Below are 14,690 nucleotides of genomic sequence, written 5' to 3'. Positions count from 1 at the left end.
TTGCAGATGTAATTGAGTTAAGGATCTCGAGAAAGACCATCCTTAGATTTAGGATGGGCATTAAATCCAGTGTTTGATGTCCTTACAAGAGAAACGAAAGGGAGATTTTACATAAAGACACAGAGGAGAAATAGAGAAGGTAATATGAAGGTGGAGGCAGAGATTTGTGGGATGCAGGTCAAAGACTTCTGGCAAACAGCAGAAACCAAGAGACAGGGAATAGATTTTTACTCAGAGCCTCCAGAAGGTATCAACCTTGCTAACACCTTGATTTCAGACTTCAGACCTCCCAAACTGTTAGAGAATAAATTTATATTGTAAGATATTTTGTGGTGATTTGTTACACAGCCTAATGGAACTAATACACTGCGTTTTCCTGGAGCCATCTTTTCTGCCAGAGATTATCTTTCCTAAGAATGGAAGAGTAAGAGTGAGTTTTGGTTTTAACATTAGTGCCTGGATCCAGCTCAGCTTGTAGTCAACTGTACCTCTGGATTTCTCAGTCTGAAAGCCAATAAATGCTCTCTAAACTCATTTGAGTTATGATTCTTTCATGAATAACTGAGAGACTTCTGATATGGATCAGCACTAAGAAAATATTATTCAGTTTTCAAGTCCCAGCTATGGTGGTATTTTTTCCACAAAGCTTTCCCTGGGCTCCTCAGCCTGAAAGGTTCCTTTTTCCCCTCTAGGTTTCTTCCTATAACTCTTTTATTCCTCCCACACATGATGCTATTAAACTTACCTTATTTTCCTTATTAGACCTTTAGCCTTTTAAAAGCAAGAACCCCATTCTTATCTTTTTTGCTGCACAAGCTCTATGCTATTTACATAGCAGGTGCTCAGAGCATATTTGATAAACAGATAAATGAAAAAATGAAGGAATTAAGAAGTGGGTTTCAGTGTTGATAGCTGAGAGTGGAAAAAAATAGTTTTGTGTTAGGGCCTCTCCTGGTGTTCCTAATTATACCAAACACTCAAATCCCCAATCCACTTCCTCATAAATGGCACTACTAGGAAACCCAGCCAAAGTCCAGGATGGCTGTGAGCAAGCAGTTGGTTGGGTCCTTTGCCAACATAATAACTGGTAGGCTTTTGTAAAGGGCAGTTGTTACTTCAAATCTGAAGTATCTGTCATATCACTCTCCTGTTTGAAACCTTTCAATGGAATCCCACAGCTCTTAGGAAAAAGTCCAAATGCTTGTTCAAGGCCTTTGAAAACTGGCTCCTTCCAATTTTTCTTATCTCTCAAAACTCCATCACTTGGAGTTTATGCTCTGGATTCTTGTACTTCCTTGGTCATGGCAAAAATTTCATCTGTTCTCTCTTCTTTCTTTGTTATCCTCTTCTTTTGTCTCTCTCTTGCAGACCTTTGTTCTTCTGGAACATTCTTCCTCCAACTCTTTTCACTGAGATTATTTCTCTGTGCATGCATTAGACCTTTGCTTGGACATTATTTCCTATGGAGGCGTTCCTTCATTCAACTGGGACCACCCTCTGTGTCCCCAGAGCCCTCCGCATTTCTCTAGCATAGCTTTTGCTACTCTGCATTGCAATTGCCTATTCATTTGACAATAGCATTCATTAATACTGTCTGAATCACATCTATTTTGGCCAACATTTCATTCGAGAATACAGTGCATAGTAGAGATGCTCAACACATAGTTCTCAAATGGTCACATAAATAAATAAATGAATAAATAAACACATAAATAAATGATGGAGAATTTAATGGTAAGTCTCAAAAGTCTAACCTGGTCTTAGTCATGTTCTCCTTTGTTCATTTCCTCACTCTCAAGGAGTAACCAGGCCTTCTTACTTGGGCCAGAGGGGACGAGAGGGAAGTGAGGATTGCTAAATGTTTAGCAAGATGAATATGAGTCATTTCCAACATGGAGCCCTTGTTTCCTTAACTGTCCATAAAAACCATAATGGGGATACCAAGTGATATTTAGTATTTTAAGAGCCAGACAAAAATCACACAAAGCCCATGATGAGACTGCACAGGCTAACCAAACTAGACTGGTGTTGGGTGTCAGGGGGAAAAGTCTATGTATGATAGAGAATAGTGTTATTCTATTTCTCCTTCTACTGCTAATGGAACTCTTGAGGGTTGCACTTATACTTGGGGGCAGACATGGCCATGCAAACAAAAGAGCTTGTGTCTCTTTCTCATGGAGGCACTTAATTACTGCTATCAGGCTTTCCAGTCAGGTCTTCCCTTGCCTGATGTCATGGACATATCCCATGAACCTCACAGACTTGTTATGAGCAAAAGGTAACCCTGTTGAGATAAACCACTGAGATGATTTTGAGCTTGTTTGTTACATTAGAAACTATTTTGATAGAAGTATTGTGTTATCATTTTTTAATCTGGTGCTTGGCACATAAGAGATATGCAATAAGTGTTGCTGAATAAATGAATGAATAAATAGAAAACAATTAACTAGGATGCCATCTCATTATAGATCCTTGAAAATCAGAAAACAGACTTTGAAGATTTTTTTTAAAGTTACAAACAAAACAGATGCCTCCAGGCATTGCATTGCAGAGCCTCCTTATTCCCAGCACTAGTACAAGTAACTTTGCCAATAGAACTCAGTTACAAACAAAAATATATTATAAGAACCATTGCTCATAAATCTAAGCTCTTCGATTATCTTAGTCATAAATAACTTTCTCCAAAATACTAGGGATATCGGATTCATTGATAGTTGGTCTTTGCTGCTCAGTAGGTTTTAAAACTCAATAATGAATCCAGGAAGTAGTTTGCACTTCACTTGATCAAACAAAAAACTCAGAGAAGTAATATTAAATCAGATGGGACCAATTTTCAGAACCTCTTTTTGTAGAATTTTGTGACTGTCACCATAGACACCTGGTTGGAAACAATAGCATGGCATATGCTGTTATGCTTCTTTGCCCCAGAGTTTGCAGAAGCCTGCAGTTTGACATCAATACTGGAGGCAGGGGTTTTCTTCTCTAGTACATTGATTTTAAATTAAATTAACTCTGATCTTTAGGTCATCTCCTAGATTATAAAAGCGGAATGCCTCATTAATGATGAAAACAGTAGAAGTAAATGTATTGGAGCAGGTTGAGCAATTTAAGTGCTTTAAAATGCAACTAGTGCAAAGCAGGGGTAGTGCAAGCTATTCAATTAAGGATTGATTCCAGACATGCTGATGGGGAGAAACTACTTGAGCAGAGTGAATCTTTGAAAATAGTTGTGATCTTATGAGGATAGCACCTTACTTGCCCTCTATTCTTTGGATCGTACTGTGCTCACATGAATCTCCTTTTCCACTTAATCAGGATGATCCCATCTTCTTCCACAATCTTCTTCACTTTCAAAAGAGAGAATTAGTTGCATGGTTTCGATTTTCCACTTGAATCATGATGCCCCAACTTCTTCTACAACATTCTCCACTTTCAGAAGAGTGCATTAGTTATTTAATGCTGCATAACAAATTACCCCAAAACTTAGTGGCTGAATCAACAATATCTATTTTCTCAGTATTGAGAGGTCAGGAATCTTGATGCAATTCAACTGGATCTTCTGCTTGCAAGTCTACTCACAAGCTTCAATGAAGGTGTCTACTGGGGCTTCAGTCATCCCAATGCTTAAAAGGGATGAATCCACTTGGGGAAAGATCTATTTCCAAACTCAATCATGTGGTTGTTGGCAGGATAAAAATCCTTGGATGTTGAACTCAGGAGCCTCAGTTCCTTGATGGCTGTTGGCCAGAAGCTGCCCTAAGTTCCTTGCCAGATGAGCCTACTCATAGGGCATCACAAAATATGTGCCCTGACTGGGAATCAAACCATGACCTCCTGGTTCAATAGAGCAAGTAGGCAAAAAGAGTCAGATAAAAACTGAGAGAAAGATAGCAAGATGGAAATCATAGATTTTTATAGCCTAATTTTAGAAGTGCCATTCCAACACTTTTGCTGTATTTTATTCATTAGAACTGAGTCATTAGGTCCAGTCTACATTCTCAGGGAGGGGATTTTATCAGGCATGAATAACAGTAGGTGGGGAACATTGGGAGGCATATTAGAAGCCTGACTAGCATGAAGAGCAAATGTCTGGTAGCAGAAATTACTTATCAGTCTTTTTTGCCACTCTATCTCATTAGAAGAGGAAAATTAATAGATATTTATGACTAAAGCAGTCTCCTGTAATGAAAAAGTTCTATGATATGTTTTAACATATATCTATTGATTTCAGACAGAGGAAGGGAGAGGGAGAGAGAGAGAGAAACATCAATGATGAGAGAGAATCATTGATCAGTTGCCTCCTGAATGCCCCCTACCGGGGATTGAGGCTGAAACCCTGGCATGTGCCCTGACCGTGAATTGTACCATGACCTCCTGGTTCATGGGTCAATGCTCAACCACTGAGCCACACCAGCTGGCTAACTTTAAAATTAAAGAAAGTTTGCATTTTACTTCATCTGTCCCATAATATAATGAGAGCTAATAGATATACAAAGATTTTTTTCAATATATGTAATAAGTTATTTTTTAAAGAATATGTGTTTTTTTTTACTGACTTTAGAGAGAGAGGAAGGGGGTGGTAGAGAGAGATACACTGATGTGGGAGAATCATCAATTAGCTGCCTCTTCCACGCCCCCTACTGGGGATCTAGTCCGCAACTAAGGCATGTGCCCTAACTGGGAATGAAACCAGCGAACCAACTGAGCTATACCAGCTAGGAGCAGAGCTTATTACTTTCCAGACACTATTCCTCACAAAATATCCTGTAAATGTATCATTATATCTCTATTTTAAGTATTAGGAAACTGAGATACTGAAAGGCAAACAACTTTGTCAAGGTCACTCAGCTAGTTAATGAAAAAATCAAGATTCAATCAAAGCAATTAGACTCCAGATCAGGCTGTTGTGTACTGTATTTTACTTACTTTTAAAGATATTTTTGGATCACCTGCTGTTATGAGCTGAATTGTGTCTCCTCAAGTTTGTATGTTGAACTCCTAACCCTGAGTATTTCAGAATATGACTATATTTGGAGAAAGGGCCCTTTAAGAGGCAATTAAGTTTAAATGAGGTCATTGGGATAATCCATAATCCAATATGACTGATGACCTCATGAGAAGAGGAGATTAAGACCCAGACAAATCAAAGGGAAGACCATGTGAAGACATTGGAAAAAGTTGGCCATTTACAAGATAAGAAGAGAGGCTTTAGAACAAACCAACACTGCTCAGACCTTGATCTTGCACACTAGCTTCTGGAACTCTGAGGAAATAAATTTCTTTTGTTTAAGCCAATCAGTCAGTAGTATTCATAATGGTAGGCCTAATAACTAATACACCTGTTATCAGGAATATTAATGTCTCCGGATAATGTGCCATATACTAGCTATGGTTTCCAGGATCTCTGGGCACACGCCAGTTTCACTAGCTCACAGGTGTTGAAAAGTATTTGGGATTTGGCAGCCAAAGCAAGAACTATCTTTAGCATGTAAAATTAGGCAAGTTCCATAACTTTTCTTTAAAATGAGACTAAGAACTACCACACAGGGCTGTTGAGGGAATTAACGAGATAATGTGAAAGTGTCTGGCACAGTAGCTGACATGTATTCAACTCTTAGTAAATGTCATTTATTGCTTAAATGGCAAGTCACATGTTAAAGCAATTACTGAAGACACAGCACCTTGTGTGAAGGCACCTTGTGTTCATTCTCTCCCTCTCTCTCTCTCTCTCTCTCTCTCTCTCTCTCTCCATACTGTTCTGGAAAAAAGAATTTTTAAAGTTTTCCATTTTTCTTCAATGCAGGCATTTGGTCCATTGCAAATTTTCTCCACACTGGTCCAGTCCTTTATTGCCATTCTTTCTGTAAATGAAAAAATATCAAGAAAATTCCAAAATGGCTCAGTTTCCAGTCCTCTACGAACCCTTTCCAGCGGTTCTCAACGTGTGAGTCGCAACCCCTGAAAATACATCCTGCAGATCAGATATTTACATTACGATTCATAACAGTAGCAACATTACAGTTATGAAGTAGCAACGAAAATAATTTTATGGTTGGCGGGTCACCACAATATGAGGAACTGTATTAAAGGGTCGCGGCATTAGGAAGGTTGAGAACCACTGCTTAGAGACTGAAGATTATAAGAAATATATAAGACTCCCTGTTACAAAAAACTCCATCCAAGTTGACTCCAGTTTAATTCAACCAATGCTTACTAAGTAAACTATCTTCTGTCATCTAATAACTAACAACGAATGCAATGTCAACCTGCATCAAAGCAGGAATAGTTATATGAAAAAGAAAAGATACTAATTCCTTTGCATTTGATATTGGTCAGATCACATTTGGAACATTGTTTTCAATTATAGATACCCTTTATAAATATAGAAATTAACAAGGGATATAGTGTTCATGGGATGGTGAGAAGTATAGGTGAAACATTATTGAAAGAAATGTGGACATTTAGCCTGAAGATGAGAAAAAAATAAGTGTTTTAAATTCTTAGACACCTGTATGGAAGAAGAGTTCATCTCTGTTGCTCTCAGTAACAAAATTGTAACTTCTAGTGAGCCAGAATTCAGTTCAGAAAAACTAAAAATATTTGCTGTGGACTGAGTTGGGTTCCCCCAATCTCAAATTTATATGTTGAAGATTCAACCCCAACCATGACTATATTTAGATATAGGGAGGTAATTAATGTTAAGTAAAATCAGAATCAGTGGCCTTATAAAAAAGGAGAGAAATTTCTCTCTCATCATGTGCACAAACTAAGGAAAGACTACGTGAGCACACAGCAAGTAGCCTGCTGTCTGTAAGCCAGGAAGAAAGGTCTCATCAGGAATGGAATGTGCCAGAACTTTGATCTTGGAATTTTCAGCCACCAAGAACTGTGAGAAAATAAATTTCTGTTGTTTAAGGCACTCAGTCATGGCATTTTGTTGTGGCAGTTACAAGACGTAGGGTGATGTCTAGACATTAAAGTCAAATAATTTAATGAGCATTTGAATAGTAAGTGGGGGCCCAGATGTGTTAGGGCACATCATAGCAGGTTGGAGATTGGAGGGGCTGACTGCAGTGGCTCCTTCCTCCTTTGTGATTCTATGACTTCCCAAGTCTTTAAAGCTCATGGACACAGAAGCACAGGATACTCTGCTTTAATTACTATCCTCTTACTTTATGGAAACTAGACAAATTGGTTTCATCTGTTGTGTCAATTGTGATTGACAGTGGCTGCCTAAAACACTGTTTTGAGCAAGATTTTTGAAGTTGCATGGGGAAAAAATCCATGATAAAAAGAGCTGCTACTGCTCTGGCTGGTATGGCTCAGTTGGTTGGGCATTGTCCTGTGCATTAAAAAATTGCCAGTTTGGTTCCTGGTCAGGGCACATGCCTGGGTTGTGAGCTCAATCTTCAGTAGTGGGCATGCAGGAGGCAGCTGATCAATATTTTGCTCTCACATCAATGTTTCTCTCTCTCCCTCTCTCCTCCTCTCTCTCTAAATATCAATAAAAAAAATCTTTAAAAAAAGAGCTAATACTTACTGGGCACTTGTTATGCACCAGGTCCTATTATAAGTCTGGTATTTGTATTGATGTACTTTAATTTACACAATTCTAGGAGTTGGATCCTAATAATATCAACATTTTTAAAATAAGAATATTAAGGCAAAGACAAGTTACCACTCAAAGGCCACATGGTTAGGAAATGGCAGCATCAGACTACAAATCCAGTAGTTAGTTTAGAGAGCTTTTGCCTGGGATTACTAGATTATATCACCTATCCAACAATCCATTTACAAAATTTGAGATGAGTGGAGGGGGTTGAAGAGATATATGTTCAGAAGTCCTTATCTCAGGATTTTCTTTGAGGGACATCAAACTAAGAAAAGTGAGCATAGAATATTTTATTTCAATGTCAGTCATTCAGACTCACACCAGAAACCTTTTAAAGATCCTTTAATAGTTGAGTAACAGATTAATGCTCACTTTTTTAGACATTCTAAATTATATAGAAGCTGTGTTGTAGAATTCCATTTGGGACTATGTTTCCCCACTTCATGATGGTAACCTCAATTGTTAAACAATATTTCTCTGTTTCTTCAGCCATCTGTATTTATAGGAATACCAACTTCCTTATTTAAAAAATTTTTTTTAGACATATGTTTTTATTGATTTTTAGAGAGAGAGGAAGGGAGAAATATAGAGAGATAGAAACATCAATGAGAGAGAAACATCAATTGGCTGCCTCCTGCACACCCCCTACTGGGTTTCAAGCTCATAACCCCAGCATGCACCCTGACTGGGAATTCAACTAGTGACCTCTCGGTTCAGGGGTCTATGCTCAACCACTGAGCCATACCAGCCAGGCACTAATTCCTTTCTTAATAGGCTCCTGCCCAGATATCTATTAACCCTGGAAATCATGTCTGCTCAATACTTTCCCCAGACACCTCCTTTCTCCACAGCACTTTTCCTCTCTTATCTGCTGTTGATTTTCCTCATGCAACCTCTTGCACAGCATACTGATAGCTGCAAAACTATTTCCTGTCTTGCCTCGTCACCCAGCTGTGTCTGATGGAGGTAATGTCATTGTTTTTCTCTTCTCTAGTCTAGATCTGGTCGATCTGCTCAGGTAACTGTGTCTGTTGAGTACTCTATCAACAGCCCCCAAATTTGATACATAGCAGTAGGCTTTTCCCTCAAGACAAACACAGCCCTCTCTTCCATTAAACCCAAAGGACAATTGCCAGTATCTCATGCCTTCAGTGTCTGACAGATTTATGAGAGACAAGCAAATGAGAGGCACTGGATTATAAAATTTTCCCAAGTATTCATTGTGAATATACCTGATTTTTTATTTATTTATTTTTTGTAGAACATCCCATGTCTCACCTTGCACATGTCTCAATATATCTCATTTTAGAATTTATTTTAAATATTTTTAAATTAGCTTCATGAGTGCTGCATCTTTTCTCCTTCCAGAATTTCCCTGTGTTCTCTTTATTGTAAGGAGGGCTAAGGAAAGATGATAAAAATCTACATTCCTTGATCCTACATTTTAAAATGCAAGATGTTAAAATCAAATAAAGTAGGTCAAGGCTTCTCTGTAGTTAGCAGAATCTAGCGCTTTTCCATATCAGCAAATATTAAAGATGATAGGCAATCAAAGTGCTATATCTTTCTTTAGTATGAGAAAATGTTATTAAGAAGCTAACATTTGAGTTTTATCTTCACCAAAAAGTGGAAGAAATCCAGCTATTTATTGCTTATGATTTTATAGATGGCTATTTATGCATTTAAGTAGAGGTACTCTATTTTGTATTTATTTGGACAATGAGTAATAGTTAAACACATTCAACTAATTAATTATGAGTGAAGTCTATTTAAATGCATTGTTTGGTTAAGCTTACAAAACCCTCAGGATACTGAAGCAATATTTAAAGTTGGAAGGTCTGATAGAACAAAATAGAAGAATCACAAAGTGGAATAATACTTGAATTCAAAGCTAGAGGTACCTGGGGAAAACTTTAAGTCTCGTTTATTTTGAGGTTAAAGAAAGTGATGAATATCCTCCATTATTCCGGGACATAATAGCACTCAGTTGGACAAACATAATAAAATGTGTAAGTAAAATAAACGATGCTGCTATTTTTTCTAATAATTGCAACCTCAACATCTAGGATGCATGCTATGCTCCTTTAATGAAAGAGAAGAATGCCAAAACCTCTAAAGCAGGCTAACACTATTAATATAATGAATTATTTTGTAAAAATTCACCTCACTAGCATGAAGGAATAATTTTAACAACTATTTGCAAGATAAAGCAAAGATGGTGCTATTAGTTAACAGGGAGAATCACTGGTTGAAGGACTTTGTCATGGAGGGACTGCAACCTGAACCTAGAATCTTTCATCTCCTTCCAAATATGGCACATGCCATTAAAGTGTGCAAGAGAGAGTCATACTAATACCTATTTTAAATTGAAGTCATTGCTTGATGAGGATGTCATAAGCTCCTTAGCTACTGCTGGAACTATCTAAGGTTCTAATCTCCTAAAGTCCATGCAAACTCTTAGGAGAAGCTTCTTATCTCTGCTAGGCCCAGTCAACAGCCAGATCCAGTCCTTTATAGTGGGGCACATTGGATTTGAAGCAGTTGGGGCACTGGCTGTTAGCCTTGACCTGGGCGCCATACCCCTGTCTTTTGTTTTGCATCCTAATGCTGCAGCTTGGTCTCAACATCCTCCTAATTTTAATCAAGGTTCCATATCAGCTGTTTTCCCTGTACCAACCTTTGGTACCTCAGGAAAAGCAGCCCTACCTGGAATACAGGCTGGTCTCTTATGGGCTGGAAGTGTTCTTCTGGTTCATTTATTTTCTTTATCTTTTTTTCTTGGGCAAAATGAAAACTAAATCTATATGGCTTATTAAAGTAAGAGGAAGATGGGGAGGATAACAGAAAATAGGGGATGGGAGGAAGGGGAAGAAGAAGAAAATGCACCTGGTGACATGTAGGAAGGGATTGCTTGCTGTGAAGGTCACTAACATGTGACATGGTTAAACACCTTGACCTCTTGTTAGAAAAAACAGCTCATGGAGTAGAAGTCATGGATTAGGACAATAGGAAAGTTTCTTATCATCCCAGACAGCCCCAACCACAATAAATGACTATTTTCCCAGGAAGAGCTTTAAAATATCTTTTTCTACTACACCAAGAAATCTTACTTAACAAACAAACAATAACATCATAAAGAACACAAACACAGACCAAGTAAGCTAAACTCTGTTACTGTGTATGTGTGTGTGTGTGTGTGTGTGTGCGTGTGAGAAAAAGAGAGAGAGAGAGAGAGAGAGAGAGAGAGAGAGAGAGAGAGAGAATGATGCTGCTGCCATCATGAATGAATAGATTTAATTTATGGAAACCTGAAACTTTTATAATTTAGGGAGAACTTTTAAAAAACAAATACAAAATTATAAATGACAACTTAGTTATTAAAAAGATATTTATTTAGAATGAGAATAGAAATTACAGCAGATACTACATTTTTAAAGCTGTCAAATACACAAACATTACAAAAAATAACAATGCCTTATTAATGAACTGCCTGACATGTCTCTATCATACTTATCTTTGGCTGCACATTCTCTTATTGCTTCTTCACATGGCAATACTTTTGAAATATAATCCTTTCTAGATAAAACAGAAAAAAGGTCTCTTAAACTATTGATTAATATTTACTTTTTATTATCAATAATTTAGAAAGTCTTATTTTACCTATAACACTAATTATTGTTAATATCTCATAAATTTGCAAGAATGTCAGGTTTCAATTATATGTAAGCTATTACAGAGGTACTCACTCTTTGTAATACTGACATAGCTTTGAGCCCTACAAACACATGAATTCTGACAATTCTATTTCTTACTATTACCTTCAAGAAAGTAAATGTATGTCACAGTTGTAATTGCATCTACCATATTATGAGTATATTCCCAATGCTAGAGAAATTTGGTTTTGACCAGACATCAATGAAAACTAAATGCTCTGTTTTAAGTGTTATAAGTCTGCTGATTGGAAGAGTCTTCACACAGTGCTTCTTGCTTCACGGTTTCAAACCATGTTTCTCCTCCAGGATCCACATGTTTCCCATGCCAGCTGCCATAGGACACGCTGATATTGTGATATGACTTCTGGTCCCACACCTTCGTGTCCTCAAGCTCAGTGAGTTAGCTTAATAAATGGCAGCAATGTACCTGGAAGGCCAGCAGTATCTTAACTATATATGGAAGTGCCTAGGAGGCACATAAATATATTCCACTAAATACAAATTAATGTATGAGCAATTCGATCTCCCTGGATCCCAAATTCCTGGGGCCACATTAACACTACCTGACTTGAAGGGAAGTATGTCAGAGTGAAGATTAGAGTAGAAATAAACAGTGGCCTTAAGTAATTGTGGTTACATTATCTTATTCATATACAGTTTATGCATTTATAGAGCCTCTCCCAGAGACTAGAGATAGTCTTGCTTAGTAATGAGGGTCCTAAAGCAAGCTATAGACATTTCTCTGAAGATGTCAATTGAAAAGAATAATATGGAGCAGATTACAAGAGAAATAGATCTTTGAGTTTCTTATTGAGGAGAAATTCTATTTTGCTGTCAGAACCCAAAGTATCTTATTCATAATTTTAAAATATAAGAATGTGTTTTGGGACATGTATTTTTTTTTATCCTGCTGTATACATTTTAGTCATTCTCATATTCTACTATTGTCTTTGTAAACCCTCTAGGCAGGGAACTGGTCTTTGTGGAAACTACATAACTGTTATAGTCCTGATTTTGGTGTCCAAGTCGGATAAACTAGGATAAATAGCTCTCGCATATAATTCTATCTTGATAAGCCTTATTTCCTCGGTATGTCACAAGTTACAGAAGAAGAAAATATTCCAAGCACTGAAACAATCTCTATGTTATGCATACGTTCTTTGCAACAACAAAATCTTGATAGTCTATGCTGAAAGCTTAAACTCTAGTGATACATAGAAATTGGAGCAAATGAAAAAAATTATAGAAATAGATTTAAGCAACTGATAGATGTCTTAACAAAGTTTAAACAAGATTTAAAGTGACAATTATAAAATCCATGACTATTTGCTGTAAAATAAGTCACTTTGCTATTATGAAAGAGATGTATAGAAACATCATGAATCTCTATAATAGAAAGGGAGTCTCTTATTGAGTAAAATGAAAGTGAGGCATGAAGAGTCAGGAAGCCAATATTTTGATTCTGAATGTAGAAAAAAAGAAGCATAAATTACCTGGATACATTCTAATGCATATCATTTTGCTTCTCAAAAGCCTACCTCAAATTATTAAAAGAATCAGGTTTGCTTTATACGTTTGCCTAGTTCTTATATGTAAAACTTAAGAATTTGTCGAAGAAACATTAGTCTGAAAAATACTGAAAAGAAGTTACCTAATTTATTTTTCTTTGGGAATAAAAACATTTAATCCTAGATAGGAAAGATATTGTCCATTCTTACAGATTTATGGAAAAGGAGATTCAGAGCCATCATTCCACAGAATCTCAGTGTTTCCATTATTATCATCAAAAATGAATTCACCCATCTAACTTTCTAACAAGAAAGTATGGTTCTGTTTTATTTCTGATTAAAAAAAAAAAATCAGCCCAGCCGGTGTGGCTCAATTGTTGAGCTTCAACCCATGCACCAAGAGGTCTGCAGTTTGATTCCTGGTAGCACATGCCTGGGTTCTGATCTTGATCCCCAGCAGGGGGTGTGCAGGAGGCAGCCAATCCATGTTGATGGTGATGCATGGATGTTTCTATTTCTCTCACCCTCTCCTTTCCTCTCTCTCTAAAATCAATAAAAACATATTTTAAAAAATAAATATCTGCCCTAACCAGTTTGGCTCAGTGGATAGAGCATCGGCCTGCGGACTGAAGGGTCCCAGGTTCGATTCTGGTCAAGGGCATGTACCTTGGTTGCGGGCACATCCCCAGAAAGAGGTGTGCAGGAGGCAGCTGATTGATGTTTCTCTCTCATCAATGTTTCTAACTCTCTATCCCTCTCACTTCCTCTCTGTAAAAACATCAATAAAATATATTTTAAAAAAAAATAAATAAATATCAGTGTATTCATAATCTTTTTCACACTAACAATTTACAGTTTTGCTAAACTCATACTCCAAATTGTGTATTTTCTTTCTGACCAGAAAAATTCTGCTTGCTTTGATATTTTCTTATATAACTCTTAGTCCATTTTGACTCATCTTTTAATTTGATCCCTCTTACTCTTCTTTTATAAATATTTGTTATTGTATCAGTCAAAAATATGTTTGTCTGCTAGTAACAAAAAAAACAACAAACAGTAGTTTAAACAGAAAAGGGTGTTTTTGTTGTTGTTGTTGTTTGTTTGATTGATTGTTTTGTCCATGCAACAAATGTACATGAGTAGGCAGTAAAGAGCAGGTTGGTAGCTTACTAATGTCATTAAGTATCCTTTTTTAGCCCCCTCCATTCTTCCCCCTTTGCTATACTTCAGATGAGACCTTTCTCAACATGCATGTAACCTCGTGGTCACGAGATGACTGCTGCACCTCCAAGATGATGTTCATGTTACACACAGAGAGATACAGGAAAATACTAAACTTCTCTCATCAGCAGGTGGAGTCTATTTCCCTACCCATGGGATCTAGGTTGGCCTTGTGATTCTCTATGACCAATAGACTATAAAGAAATTAAATAGCCCTAACTGGTTTGGCTCAGTGGATAGAGCGTCGGCCTGTGGACTGAAGGGTCCCAGGTTCGATTCCGGTCAGGGGCATGTACCTTGGTTGCCGGCACATCCCCAGTGGGGAGTGTGCAGGAGGCAGCTGATTGATGTTTCTCTCTCATTGATGTTTCTGACTCTCTATCTCTCTCCCTTCCTCTCTGTAAAAAATCAATAAAATAAAAAAAAGAGAGAAAAAAAAGAAATTAAATATATTCCAATTACAAGCTTAAGCCTCAAGAAGTCCTGCATTCTTTTACCCCCCTTTGGAAACCTGCTTTGATGCCACTAAAACAGTCTGTTAGAGGATGAGAGACCATGTGGAGCTGAGACTGGCCATCCCAGTTGAGGCTACACTAAATCAATGAGTCCAAAACTGACCCACATTGAACTACAGAC

This window comes from Myotis yumanensis, unplaced genomic scaffold, assembly GCF_028538775.1.
Source record: "Myotis yumanensis isolate MYYU_CA2020_CCGP unplaced genomic scaffold, mMyoYum1.0.hap1 SCAF_3, whole genome shotgun sequence".
Lineage (NCBI taxonomy): Eukaryota > Metazoa > Chordata > Mammalia > Chiroptera > Vespertilionidae > Myotis > Myotis yumanensis.
The sequence above is the reverse complement of the archived record's forward strand: the minus strand, read 5'-3'. Positions refer to the sequence as shown.